The 15,205-nt window shown below is 45.8% G+C and overlaps 1 long non-coding RNA gene across 1 annotated transcript in view; it reads left to right on the plus strand.

The window, feature by feature from the left end:
- The window catches only part of LOC134457856 (uncharacterized), a 29,211-nt gene extending 15,455 nt beyond the window's left edge, over nt 1–13,756 (plus strand). The window contains exon 3 of the long non-coding RNA XR_010036506.1: nt 13,531–13,756. This is a non-coding gene — a long non-coding RNA (uncharacterized LOC134457856). The remainder of the gene's footprint in view (nt 1–13,530) is intronic.
- The last annotated feature ends 1,449 nt before the right edge of the window (nt 13,757–15,205 follow it).

The raw sequence follows: 15,205 nt of genomic DNA on the forward strand, positions 1-15,205 counted from the left end.
GTGTGTGTGTGTGTGTGTGTGCAAAATGAGAGGGATGGAAAAGAGACTGGTGGCTGAGAAGGTGTATGTATGTGTATGTGTATGCAAGTGTCTGTGTATGCGTGTGTATGCAAGTGTCTGTGTGTGCGTGTGTGACAGCAAGTGCATGACAGAGAGAGAGTAAAGTGTGTGTGTGTGGGGTGGGGGGGGGGGGGGGTTGTAGGTAAGGTGTAGGGGTCGATTAGTGTGTGTGTGTGTGAGAGAGGGGAGAGAGTGTGGTGTGTGTGTGTGGGGGGGGTCACTTAGTGTCCCTATGAGAGAGAGGGAGAGAGTGGGAGTGTGTGGGGTGGGGGGGTCCCTGAGAGAGAGCGAGGGAGAGTGTGGGAGTGTGTGTGTGCGTGAGCGGGAGTGTGTGTGTGTGTGTGTTTGTGTGTGTGTGTGTGGGTCGCTTCGTGTCCCTGTGAAAGAGGCCTATTGTCAGGAAGTGGAGTGCCAAGTTAATCAGCGCGGCCAACAGCAATCAACGGCAGGACCCCCCCCTCCCTGGCCCGGGCCCCCCCCCCTCCCCGGCCGCACAGCACAACTGCCTGGGTAAACAGCCATTGTTCTTGGGCCCGGGGTCCAAACAATGCAGCCTTTGTCCCGCTCGCCTCCTCGTTAGGGACAAGGGGGGAGTGTGCGTGTATGACTGTGACTGTGTGTGTGTGTGTGTGTGCGTGGAGTGGGGTGGGGTGTGTGTATGTGAGGGGGGGTGGGGGGGTGAGAGAGAGACAGAGAGCGTGTGTGAGAGCGTGTGTGTGTGGTGGGATGCGTGTGTGTGTATGAGAGAGAGACAGAGAGCGTGTGTGTGTGGTGGGATGCGTGTGTGTTTGAGACAGAGAGCGTGTGTGCGTGGAGGGTATGGAGTGAGTGTATGAGGTGGGATGGGAAGGGGGGATGGGGGGGGAGTTCATTCAAGAGCCTCAAAACCTGAACTGTGGGAACCAGAGCAAAGAGATGGAGAGAGAGAGAGAGAGAGAGAGAGAGAGAGAGAGAGAGAGAGAGAGAGAGAGAGAATGACAGTGAGGGGGGGAGAGAGGGGGGGTGGAGAAAGAGAGAAAAAGAGAATCACGATGAGGGAGGGGAGGATGTACTGTGGGGTGAGGGGGGGTTAAGTAAGAGGAAAATGAACATTGGGGGGCGGGAGGTAAGATAAGAGACAGGTGTAGTTATAAATGAATATGGGGGGGGTAGTTATAAATCAATATGGGGGGGCTGTGGGTAAGACACAGGTGTAGTCAGGGCCGCTGACAGCTTTTGCCGGGCCCGGGACAAAACCATCTGAAAAGGCCCCCTCCTCAATACCTACAATGTAATTGGGTCCCAGTTCTGGGCCCCTCTTTTCTCTGGGCCCGCGACAACTGACCGCTTTGTCTACACCCCCCCCCACCCCCCCCCGTCGGCGGGCCTGGACACTTGTGCACTTGCTATGGCATCCTCCTCCTCGCCAGACAACCCTCCTCTCTGCACTTGTTCAATATGAGGGGAACAAGTGCACTGTGTGTGCTTGTCGTGCGTGTGTGAGTGTGTGAGTGTGTGCCTGACTGTGTGCGTGAGTGTGTGCCTGTGTGTGCCTGTGTCTACTCTTTTGGACAAAAGCACCTGTTAAATGTAATGTGTGCAATGTCTGTATGTATGTATGTACTGTATGTGTGTTATTTACTGATCAACGTATTTCGTGTTTTTCGTGTTGAGATATTTAGGTTTTAATAGGCAGAGGGCACCTTTTCTCAAAAAGGGCTTAGGCTAAAATGGGTTAAAAGACAGAAGCCACATTGGTAGTGCCCAGTTCTGCAGCAGCATTGCTACTGAAACTGACCATGAGTACATTATGTCCACTGGTAATTCACTGGCGTGCAGAGTGACAGCTGCATTCTAGAATGCCAGTGTGTTAGAAATTACATTCTAGAATGTCATTGTGCTCCTAACAAAAAATGGCGGCGGGCAGGCGGGCAAGGCAGGCAGACAGATAGGCAGGCGGGCAGGCAGACAAGGCAGGCGGGCAGGCGGGCAGGCAGGCAGGCAGGCAGGCAGGCGGGCAGGCGGGCAGGCAGGCGGGCGGGCAAGGCAGGCAGGCAGGCAGGCAGGCGGGCAGGCGGGCAGGCAGGCGGGCAGGCAGACAGGCAGGCAGGCGGGCAGGCGGGCACAACATGTGAGAGAGGCCGTGGTGACAGACGTGCTGACCTGTGGCGTGTAGTTTGGCGGCATCATCTTCATCTTCCTGTGAGATAATGGAAATGGCATTCAAAGAAACAACTTGCTATTAGCCTGGCGAGCATCGTTGTTGAGTACATTATGCTGCTTACCTGGTTGGTCTGAAAGCAGTTTACTCATCCACTTGGAGACAAACAATAAAAAAACATTCCGTAACCATGGGAATATGTATGTGTGAAGATTTGTCTATGTTGCAGTTCAGAAGTGGTTGGAAAATGGAGCAAAATTAAAAGGAGAATACATTGTGTATGTGTGTGTGTGTGTGTGGGGGGGGGGTGTTGGCTGGTGTTAATCACAGCGTGTATCATACATCTCTCAACTGTATGGTTTGAAAAAAGATGTGCGAGCATCCGTGAACTCGCGTCAACGTTTTTACCTGGCAACCGCCTTCTCTTTGCAGATGAGGAATGTGTTTTCCAGTGACATGCGTATATATATATACCTTATGAAATTGCTACACGCATCCTCATTAGCACATCCTAATTGTGTTAACGAGTGATAATTATGTGTATTGAACAGGACCTGATAGCTATGATATATTTACCACAGGGACACTGGGGAGCTGCAGATGGCGTACAGGTGTGAATGGTAAAAGCAAAAACATGTGGAAGCTGGCGTGTAGAGATAGCCTCGCGAGCCATCCTACGTACTTCCGCCAAAGGATTGGCTCCACTACTGTAGTCTGGCCGTGCTTCTCTGTGGAGTGCCTGGAGCAGTAGAATTTTGATCGCAACGCCCCCCTCAGAAAACAGCCAATAACCGAATACGCCCCCCACGTGGGGACGAAAGGGGGAGGACGCTCGTGACAATGACGTACACATCTGCGCCAGAGCCATTGGTCTGTGCTATGTTGTTGTTGAGTAACTGCCAGCGATTGGGTGAGAGGTGTCCAATAATTTCAAACCATAACTGAGTGCAAACTTCCTGCTTCCTACAAAGTACAATCGCTTCAGAGCAAACAAATATAACATAAATACGAAATGAAATGGTAGTATTATGGGATGGTCAGGACCAGGCTAGTGTAGAGATACCTCACCAACAGTGGCATCAAAAGTACCCATTTAAGCTTATAAGGCACCTGCAATGTTGTAAGTAACACACTATTACATAGTACATTAAGTTACATAATTGTTAATTAGTACTAGTTATTCCAATGCACCCAATGACGTCAATACTCTGTTAGAATACCCACTTAAAACAAAGTGTTACCGATAAATAAAAACGCTGCATATTTGATCCAACCATATCAGAATTAGCTGATCGCAAGACGTCAGGAATCAGTAAAGTCACTTGTGATTCCAGAATTCATGCTTTCCATTCACAAATACTACCTTTTTCATGAATACATACCACCACCACCAAAAAGTATTCATTATGACTGGGGAAGTTGTACTTTTCATACATGAAAAGATGGATCTTGAATCTCCAGAAATAGACATTTTTAGCTGCGAAACTTACTGTACTTTGGTTATACTAGTAAATATTGGTTTGTTATTTAGTAAATATTAATGAAAATATCAATGAGCAGCATAGGTTTCAGTGAGCAGCACAGTTGCAGTACCCATTCTGGGGACATTCTACTCACACACACACCCACACACACACACACACACACACACACACACACACACACACAGTACAGTACCTGGGGCTAAGAGCTGTCACTGAGTCACTGTGATCTCTCTCTGTGTCTTCCTTTAGCCAGATGTCTATGCCTGGAGCAACACACATACGCATGCACGCACACACGCACACACACACACACACAAACGCACGCACACACACACACACACACACACAAACGCACGCACACACACACAGCAAAAAAAACCTTGCATGTAAAAGCTGTGTGTAATGTAGTTTAATGTGGTGTAGTAGCATTTGTGGTTTTATATCTGAGTGATTCTCTAATTCGCCTACACTTTTAAGTCCGTGGATTTTATTTGGCAATTCCACTAACTATTAACTGCATCCAATGATGTTTTGGACATTAGAAAACATTTATCTTTCATATAATACAGAAAGTGTAGACATAGCATTATTTCCCTATGCAAGAATGAATATTTAATACTGGTTTTGGGCGTTTTCATGCCGTCCTGTTTTCCAAATGTCAGATTCAGTCTTCATATTAGCATGTAAAGAAACTTGTTTTGCCCAAGACGATTGCAAATGTTGATTCACAGTAATCATCACAATATGACAAAACTGTCAGAAAGACCACTGTCCTTTCCATTATACATGAAATTTGCCATTTTGTGTGTGTCCACGAAAACTGTGTTAACCGTGTCACAGTCTGAAACCGCCTCCATAAATCAGTAATGGTTTGGTCTTAGGCCATACGAATAACATCACGTGATGTCATAACCTCTTTGGCAGGATACGGGAAGACTTTTTGGTAAATTTTGAGCTCCATCCTTCCATAATTTAATCCATTCTTTTTCATGTTCTCATAGCGGGAAAATTGCCTGTCAACAGTGTTATCAACATATTCATAAGAATCTGAATTAGAAATCACATGTAGAAAAACACAGATAAAGCATACAGATACATGAATTGATTAAGGTGTTGTGGTGGAACTTCTGAGGTCCTCAGTTAGCACACCACCATAAAAATGGCTGAAATGTCAACGGTGTTACCGTCAATGGTGTTACAATTAAGTATGACAGTCAGGGTTGCCAGATGAGGCTGATGATTTCCAGCCCAAAAAATGATCAAAATCCGCCCTAAAAACCCGCCCAATTCTATTGATTTATATGGCAGTGGGAAGGTTTTTCTGATAGATGCCATTTTTACCCGCACACGGCCATCCTAAGCAGCCCAATTGGGCGGGAACCAGCCCAATCTGGCAACACTGATGACAGTTGAGGAGGAGTATGTTTTTGCCAATTTACATCCATATTGACAGACAAACAAACAAAATAATTAGTGTTCTAGGGAGATGGGTTTGTCTGCTCTGTTTTTTTTCTCCTAAAAAGGTGCCGACTTGTTCCCCTGCACTGTTGACCGTAACACAGTTGAGTTACACCGTTGACTGTTTTGAAAGTGTTTTTGCGCTATTGATCCCTTATGTGTTGGAAAAATCCTATGAACATACACTAGGGATTATCTCTGGAGAAGGAAGTCTTGTGTAAGGAGGGTGACTATATTCAAATCAGACGTTACAGGGATTTATGATGAAAAATGTGTCAGTCTGTATCACAGTGACTCATAAAATCCTACTTATGAAGCTCAACAATCACATTTTCTATATCAGTTGCACAGATTAATGACAACATTACTGCTAAGGGACATAAGCACTTTCAAACATATATTGTTTCAACTCTCTAGTATTTTTATATATGTTTGAAATGACATAGTATTTGTCCATAACACTGTTGACAAAATAATTAAGCAAATGTTCGCTTTCATTAGAGTATTTATCAAATGATTTAAGATTAAGCTTGGCAATTTGTTTGTTTGGAAACTTAAATATATACACTATGTAAACATCTAGGTCATTTAGTCGAAAAAAAATACTGATAATTGACATTTTGCTTTTGCCAAAAGCGTAGGGAAATCGTAGAATCACTCATCTGCAAATGCATGACTGTGAGCACAGTGCAGCGGGGGGTTCCCTTAGCTGCATGACACGTCATGACATGTTATGCCTGAAGGCAGAGGAGGAATTTGGGAGACGTTTGTCGTGTATTGTCGTGTTATGGCTGCTTTACATTTGTTATGTAATGTCCCGTACTTTCAGGATTCTTTTCGTGACTCAGTGAATCTCTCTCAGGCCTGTCTGGTTTCTAGTCAAGCTGTGCAAGCATCTCTCTGTCCCTGTGTGTGTGTGTGTGCGTGCATGCATGCGTGTGTGTGTGTGTGTGAAAGGCACGTTTGAGGTCTCTCTGCAACCTTGCTTGTCCCCTTAGCGCGATAATTTACACATAGTGTAGAATTCAAGGATGAGCGCGCTAAGCCCCCCACATTTGGGCTTGCATGCCCACCCACGGGGACCCCGGTTCGAGTCTGGCCGTGGTCATTTCCCGATCCTCCCCTGTCTCTCTGTCCCATTCGCTTCCTGTCACCATCTTTAACTGTCCTGTCAAAATAAAGGCATAAAAGCCCATTAAAAAAATATATATATATATTTATATATATATATATATATATATTTTTTTATATATATATATCTATCTATCTATCTATATATATATATATATAAGAATTCAAAGATGACACTTGTAATCTTTCACATGTGAGTCAGTTGCATTCATCATGCCATTTTGCTTTCCAATCATACAAACAGTACTTACACGCTGATCAACATTAAAAACAGGGCTCTAAATTAACACCAGCCAATCGGCCAAATGCGTGTGACAATTCTGTTTGGCTGGTAGAAAATAGATCATTTTGACCCATTAGCGACTGTGTTTGACCAATAAGATTAATATCTACTACTGTATAGCCATTTTGGCTGGTGGTGCAAAAAGTTAATTTAGAGCCCTGATTACAAATATTACAACAAAGACTAGTAATCTGGCATGCAGAGCATTTCCCGTTGGGCTGACAGTATTCAGGGGGCTCAATTCAGAGGGGCGACATGCAAATATAAGTCCAAGCCCAGCCAGCCCTGGCAAAGACATCTTACGTAAAAGAAAGGACAGTCACAGGAAGCAAATTAAGCAAAGCCCTTCATTTATTCCCTATGGAACGTGAGTGTGCCCACGTGTTATTGTTCGTACATCACCAGTCGTACACGCACATGGATGCTGATCATCGTCACAGTAAGACTGGCTAGCTAGACAAAGGAGAAAAAAGAGCTTCACAAAGACTCACAACCGCCTTCATGTTTTTTAGGATTTTGTTTTTTTTTAAATGATATGATTCCGTAAGTGTAGTGTATATTCTAGAACAGCGTTCTGTGTGACACTGTAAGGAGAATTTCACGCTTCGCCTGATAGGGTGGAGAAAGGTCCTTGAAACAACCAGCGAATGGGAGGAGAGGAGAGGAGAGGAGAGGAGAGGAGGAGAGGAGAGAGGAGAAAAGAAGATAGGAGAGGAGAGGAGAGGGTAGGAGAGGAGAGGAGCCTGGAGGAGAGGAGAGAGGAGAAACGAAGAGAGGAGAGGAGAGGTGAGGAGCCTGGACGAGAGGGGAGGAAAGGAGAGGAGAAGTGATGAAAGGAGAGGAGGGAGAGGGAAAAATCATCACCATGGAGCCCACAGCATGGCAACCATGTGATACCCGCGTCTGATTTACATGTTGCCTTTTTTATTAGCCACCCCTGCCCCCCTATCTACCCCGCAACCCTCCATCCAGTCACAGCCTGGCTCTTTAATTTTCAGATAGAGGTAGGGGGTTGCGAAGGTTGAGGGAAAGGCTGTGTGTGTGTGTGTGTGTGTGTGTGTGTGTGTGTGTGTGTGTGTGTGTGTGTGTGTGTGTGTGTGTGTGTGTGTGTGTGTGTGTGCGGCACACACCAGCCCTCGGCAGGAACCAATCAGAATGCAGCATTCGTGTTCTTCCTGCCGCCAGCTCACAGGCTGTCACAGGCTTGGGCTGAGCCACTCAGCAATCAGTCGCCACGGGGACCACGCACCGACAGGGTTGCCAGATGAGACTGATGATTTCCAGCCCCAAAAAAATGCTCAAAACCCGCCTGGAAGCACCAAATCCCGCCCAATTTGGACTAAGTTCTGTTGATTTCTATGGCCATAAATTTGCCGAAAACCCCACCCAAATGCCTTTTTTTACCGACTGGACAGCAGTCCTAAGCAGCCCAATTGGGCGGGAAACCGCCCAATCTGGCAACACTGCGTACTGAGGACGCTCAGTGGTTCACTGTGCCAGCTAGCCAGACTTACTGTATGCTGCTGGCCTTGTGTCAATTTAGCAGGCTCTGGCTAGCTGGCTAGCTGGCTGGGTGATTCCTACCTTTGCTCTCATCATCATTATATACCTACGTACATGCAAAATATCTACACACACGTGCACAGAACACTCACACACACACACACACACTTTACACCCCTACTACCCCTAGCACTCTCTCTCTCCATACCTCTCTCTTTCTCTCTCTCACACACACAGACACATACACACACACACTCCACCCCCCCTCCCTTTCACACACACACACACACACACACACACACACACACACACACACACACACACACACACACACGCACATGCACACCTCGGCCACCACCCGCCTGCCATCCTCACACGTTGCCTCCCGGACCTTTACTCCGTCGTGAGGGTGCTGTACTAGCCGGTGTAATTAGGTGTCCGTGGAATTTGCCATCCTAAAATAAACCGTGAAATGAAGGCTTTCATCTTCCTCCTGTTTTCCATAAAAAAGCGGGGGACAGGACTAAAGGATTTTCAGCTGTCTCAGCAGTGTTAGAGAGAAATCCTGACCAAGAACGTGTGCCATGCCGTGCCGGCCTTACCCTCTTTCCCTTTTACCTCTCCTGGTACTGAACAAATAATTATTTTTACACAAGCGTCTAGCCCCTTAAGACACGGCTTTATAAATTTGTTGTTACCAGTATGGTAATGACCAAGCCATGGTGCATTACTAAAGAGCCTATGTTGTGTCATAGTATTGTAGTGCTATGGTAGTTACATTTCAATGACTATTACAGTGTGCCCCTGGAGGTATGGCATGCATGAAGGGGTTAATTATTAACGATTTCCACAGTGTTAAAACAGTGAGACTAGTACGTAGATGATGATACAAAGCCAACCGGTCAAGGTGTAATGATTTGTAAAAGTGATACATGGGTACATGTACTGTACGTATCAAGCCATTGAAATGAATATTTAGATAACTTAGCACTTAGCGAGATCATGTAGCAGGACTGTAACGATACACTCAACTCACAATTCAGTTCGTATCATGATTTTTGTCCTACGGTTCGATGTACCCACTGATTTTTTGGAAGTATCTTTTTAAATGAATTATTTTGCTTTTTTCTAATCGTTTTCTGGACTGAAGAGCAACAGAACCTTGAAAGAGAGTATCATGATGACTCTGTGTATCACGATTTCGCGGTTTGATACAATATCGTTACAGCCCTAGTAGCAGCGCTGCTAGCTAAGGTCTGCAGTTATCGAGAGCAGGATGCAACAGTGGTATGCTGCTTAAGCAGTCTGTTAGCAACTGAAGCTAACATGATGAAGTGAAATCGAACCATAGCAACATAGTACACAATAGCTTACATTCAACCATGTGTTAAGAAGTGTAGGCTTGCCAACCGTCCCTTGAAATACGGAACCATCCGGTGTCCCTTTTCAGTTCAATATGGAACCAGTACTTTTATTGATAAATACGGGACGATTCCATATTTCAAGGGACGATGGACAACCCTAGTCACCATCTCTTTGTGAGGTTTTGCACGACAAGACATTCTGTAGTAGAGTGAGGTGATCATGGCAGAGACGACATGTCAACTAGAGCAGTGGTTCTTAACCTGGGGTGCGGGCACCCCCTGGGGGTGCGCCAGAAATTTCAGGGGGTGCGCGGAATTCTGTTTGTGTTGAGATTGTGACCAAAATTCTGCTAGCAAACATTATAATTTGGCCAAATCAAGACCAAATTAAACATGTTTTGGTCCCCATGTAAAGGTATTGAGGTATTGATTAATGTCTCAAGTAATTCATTGTTCAAACAATTCATTGTTATGAATCACTTCAATCATTTTTAGTGCGTATACACCTGTAGAAGTTTGGGTTGGGGGTGCGCGGCTTGTTTTGGGCACAGGTAAGGGGGTGCGTTGAGAAAAAAAGGTTAAGAACCACTGAACTAGAGACAGCAAGTGCAGCCTTCAAATCAGGACACTGTCGCTTGGTGGTGGCAAGGGGGGCTGTGAAGAAGAAGGAAAGAAAGAATAGGGGAGCGAAGTGAAGAGAAGAGGAAATCTCTGTGCTTGTGATATAAGGTGGGAACTGATTAGTGCCATTGTTGGAGCTCCTCACACGTTTATTGGAGCCAAAGAATATGGCCTAATGACTACACTGCTGTGCTGCACTGTGCTGCAGGCCTGGTGTGTGTTGTGGTGTGTGTGTGTGTGTGTGTGTGTGTGTGTGTGTGTGTGTGTGTGTGTGTGTGTGTGTGTGTGTGTGTGTGTGTGTGTGTGTGTGTGTGTGTGTGTGCGTGTGCACATGTGTGTGTGTGTGTGCGCGTGCACATGTGTGTGTCTGTGTGTGTGTGTGTGTGTGTGCGTGTGGGTGTGGGTGTGTGTGCGTGCATGTGTGTAGACCGTGGGGAAGACAGATCTGGTGGTCTCATGGCCTGCACAGCTGATCTGTGCAGGGAGCAGTGTTACCATATTGGCCGATTGCCCGCCCAATTGGGCTGCTTGGGAAAGCTGTCTGCGGGTAAAAACGGTCAAAAAATGCACATGTACATGGACGCCTCCTAAGAAAATGAGGAGTCCGGGCTCTCCTATTAGCTGATTTACGTCTTAACTTGTTCCCTGGGGCACAAACAGGAAATAATGTTGTTCCTGGTGGCTGTCAGGGGCTTGCAGAGCTGAGGCCCTTTGTCTGGGTGACGGGCAGTGTTGCCAGATTGGGCGGTTTTCTGGCTGCTGAGGAAGGCCGTCTGCCTGTAAAAATGGCATTTAGGCAGGTTTTTCTGTCAATTTATGGCCATGGAAATCAATAGAATTTAGTTCAAATTATGCAGGATTTAGTGCTTCCAAGCAGGATTTGAGCATTTTCTTGGGCTGAAAATCTTCAGTCTCACATCTGGCAACCCTAGTGGCGGGAGAGACTTTGCCATTGAGAAACTGGAGTCGAAGAAAGAGAGGCACTCAGTCAGGGAACACAGCTTTCACTGTGTGTGTGTGTGTGTGTGTGTGTGTGTGTGTGTGTGTGTGTGTGTGTGTGTGTGTGTGTGTGTGTGTGTGTGTGTGTGTGTGTGTGTGTGTGTGTGTGTGTGTGTGTGTGTGAGGAGGGTGTTGGCCCGAGTCTGAGTTGTATAGGATATGCTGAATTAAAGTGGACAAAAGTATGCAAATATTGTTGGTCTATTCTTACCGGCTTTGTGCAACGTGTTGACAGGGTTTCTTACGGGAGGAAGAGGGATAGAAGTGGAGAGAGAGGGATAGAGAGGAAAAAAACACAGAATAGAAAAAAACGACAGAAAGGAAGAAAGAGTGAGTGTTTGATTTTTTCCCTTTTTTTAGCCATCTGCGTCGCTAACCTTGGGAAACTGTACCCACAATTAGCATGAGAATAATTGATACATCAAATTGGCTTTGCGGAGGGATTTAGCCTGTAGCGCAATCGCCTGGAAGTGTGGGTCAATGGCGAGAGCAGCACAATGGATCACTCACTCCCAGGGAACACAGAGGAGACATTGAGTCGATAGTGCTGACAATTATTACGATTTTTTTTTTTTACAGTTTTATTTAAAGGTGCAATGAGCGTGGAGAAGTGAGGAACTTTTTTCTTTTTTTACGTTTTTTTTTTTTATTCTTCAAGTGCAATTGTAGATTTGATATTATCATTAATTATTCATTCCAGTGATTGAACACACGCTTGAAATTAAACACACATTTTTTTTATGCATATACATTTGACGTATGAGTTAGCCTGAAAGTTGCTAATCTAAAACTGAAACACTTTTTTATTGTCACTGTCAATGCGGCCATAGAGGGAGTTACTGGAATCAGTAGCCCAGTTAAGTTCTGTTTTGGACCACAGCTCCCGGCCTTTCTGCACACTCACTGTCCAGGATTTTGGGACGTACTGTAATGTGATATGGGTGGCACGGTGTAGGACAAGTAGCCCAACCTGACCTGTTTCCAGTTAAGATACCTGTAAACAGGGCCGGTCTGGGGGAAAAATTGGGCCAGGGCACTTTTCACTTATAGGGGCCCCTCAGTTAGCGGCACAGAACCGACTCACCGGTGGGCCCTGCACCCTCGCCCTGCACCCTCGTGGGCCCCTATTTTCAGAAATGTAATTTTTTTTTTTAAAGCGCTATGGCCAGTCCAGCTCTGCCTGTAAAGTTTGAGTACCAGAGAAGTAGCGGTAGCCTTATGTCTCTTTTCCACTGCCAATTTTCTGGTAGGCCTACAGCTTGACACAACGCGACTTGGCCCCCACTTTATGCTTTTTGATTGGGCACGACACAGCTCAATCGGGGAGCAAAAAGTGGCGGCCGAGTCGCGAAGTGTCGAGCTATAGGCCTACCAGAAAAGTGGCAGTGGAAAAGAGGCATCAGTGCCTTTGCTTTGACTCACCTGTCTGTCCTGTCCGTGAAGTGTACGTACGTCCCTTCTGGAAACAGAGGAGAGAACAATGTGAGATTGAAGAGAATGTAGAACAAAAGGAAGAAAAAAGGGGGACGGCTAAAAATAGCCAGTAAATAGAACGAAATAATGAGTGTGAGCCAGCGTGTGTGTTCACTCGGGGAGGGGGAGCCTTTGGCGGTTCTGGAGCCATTCACGAGGCCTTCTGCTTACAGACAGCGTTGCCAGATTGGGCTGTTTCCCACCCAATTGGGCTGCTTAGGATGGCCGTCTGCCTGCGGGTAAAAAGGGCATTTGGACACATTTTTCTGCAGATTTATGGCCATAGAAATCAATAGAAATTAGATTAAATTGGGTGGGATTCAGTGCTTCCAGTTGAGCACTTTTTGGGCTGGAAATCATCAGCCTCATCTGGTGACCCTATTCATGGTTCACAGTCATGTTTCATGTTTGGCATGCAATGTTGGAATGTGAACAGTATACTGTATTTCCTGGACTGGTTAGGGCTATGTGATCACGTGACATAACATTATGGTGCCCAAGACCTTTGAATGTGTGTGTGTGTGTGTGTGTGTGTGTGTGTGTGTGTGTGTGTGTGTGTGTGTGTGTGTGTGTGTCGTCTTTTGAAAGTCGCTTTGGTTATAAAGCATCTGCCAAATGCAATGCAATGTAATGTAATGTAATGTAATGTAATGTGCATGTCTGATTTTTCTGTGGTTGATATCTGACCTAATTTGATATGCTAATTAGTGTATCTTGCACGTGCACATTTATGTGTGGTGTGTGTGTGTGTGTGTGTGTGTGCGCGCGCGTGCGTGTGCGTGCGTGCGTGCGTGCGTGCGTGCGTGCGTGCGTGTTAGTGTGTGTGTGTGTCTGCACATGTACTAAATGTGTGCCTTTCAGTGTGTAATGTGTGTGCGCGTGTGCATGAGTGTGTGCATTCACTGTGTGCATGTGTCTATATATTCCGTATGGTTGGGTAGAGTATTGAAGCACAACTCACTCCCTAGAATAGTGTCTAACAGGCTGCCTGACATCCTTTTCTGTGTTTTCCAGGACGAGCGCTGCCTGCGGGGGATGGGACAGCATGGGACGGAGACGAGGACAGGAGACGAGGAGGGCAATGAGGACAGGAGACGAGGACAGGGCTGGGCTGGACTGGCCACCTGGCATAGCGGGCATTTTCCGGTGGGCCCTGCACCCTCATGGGCCCCTATTTTCAGAAATGAAAAAAAAAAGATTTTCTGAAAATAGGGGCCCATGAGGGTGTGGGGCCCACCGGTCAGTCAGTTCTGTGCCGCCAGTTCTATGCCGTGGCCCTATTTCTCCCCCAGACCAGCCCTGGACGAGGGAGATGAGGAGATGAGAGAGAGGAGATGAGGAGAGGAGATGAGAGAGAGACTACAGAGACGCCTGATGGTCCCGTTTAGAAGGAGGTACGTATGGAGGGAGGGCGGCTTTTTCCTAGACAAAACTGGCAAGGCATTGGCAAGCCCAGAGGATAGGGGCCATGCAGTGCAATCTGCCGTAGCAATCTCTTAGCAACAAAAGAACGCCGTAATTAAAGACCAGCTGGGCCTAATCTCGGAAAATTTACAAAAAAAAAGAGAGAAAACACATTTCATGTCAAATAAGGCCAGCAATATTATTCTGAAGGGTTTGTCAAGGCGTCATCTGCTGCACACTATTTTGCACCGACTATTCATTTCACCACATGTGATATGTAAGTGTGTCTATGCACATATGACAAATGAACATCCTTGATGTCAGTTGCCTAATATTTTTCATATGTGTTTCATATAAAAGGCTTGTGTGTATAACACAGTATGTAACATTCAGGTACTTCTAGACAGCATTTCATGTAGTATCTGATAGAAAATAATTTTGTACACACAAACACACACACACACACACACACACACACACACACACTGTATTTCTTTTTGTCATTTGCACTCATCGTTTTTTCTTTTCTTTTTTCTTCATTTCTGTTTTTTTTCTGCCACAGGAGTCACAGTGATGGCGGCGTGCAGAGAAAAGTGCCATGCGAGTCATGTGACCGTAATCAACCCAGCATGGCGCCGCCAAGACGCGTGGCGAACAAGACTTCCTGTGGATTCCAGAGCGTACCAAAATATATGCTGTACTGTATATACATTCTTAAAAGGCTTTTTAAAAAGGCTTCAGAAATCTGGAAAACAAATATGCAGCCTTCTCTGTTTAAAGTTCAAAATAAACATGACAAGTACTCTGGAAAAAAAATATGTATTTGTGTGTTTCATTTATATAGATAATATGTTAAGTGTTGCTGTGGGTGCCAAGTGGTTATTCTGTAAACATGAATTACAGTGACTAGCAAATTATTTTCAGGCAATTCAGTAATTTATGCTATTGGCTAATAAGCCAATAAGCAACTTATAGATTGACTCAACAAGACAGAGTAAGAATATATTACCGTAGGTTAGTGCTAGCCAGGCCATGCCCTCCTAGTCACGCAACACCTTCGCTGTTGCTTCTAGTCAGGCCAAGAGCAATGTAAATATAATTTCGGATTTCAGGAAAGATCGGGAACTCCACCCACTTTGTCGGGACCCAATCAACTTTGAGCAGCTCCAACGGCCCTGGGTAGAGGCGGGTCAACCACGCTGTTTCAGAAACGTTAATTGTTAAGCTCTTGGTCAGACCAAGTCTCAAAGAGATTTGAAAGTCGATGATAATCAGGCTAGGTTAG

The sequence above is a fragment of the Engraulis encrasicolus genome, chromosome 11 (assembly GCF_034702125.1).
Source record: "Engraulis encrasicolus isolate BLACKSEA-1 chromosome 11, IST_EnEncr_1.0, whole genome shotgun sequence".
Taxonomy (NCBI): domain Eukaryota; kingdom Metazoa; phylum Chordata; class Actinopteri; order Clupeiformes; family Engraulidae; genus Engraulis; species Engraulis encrasicolus.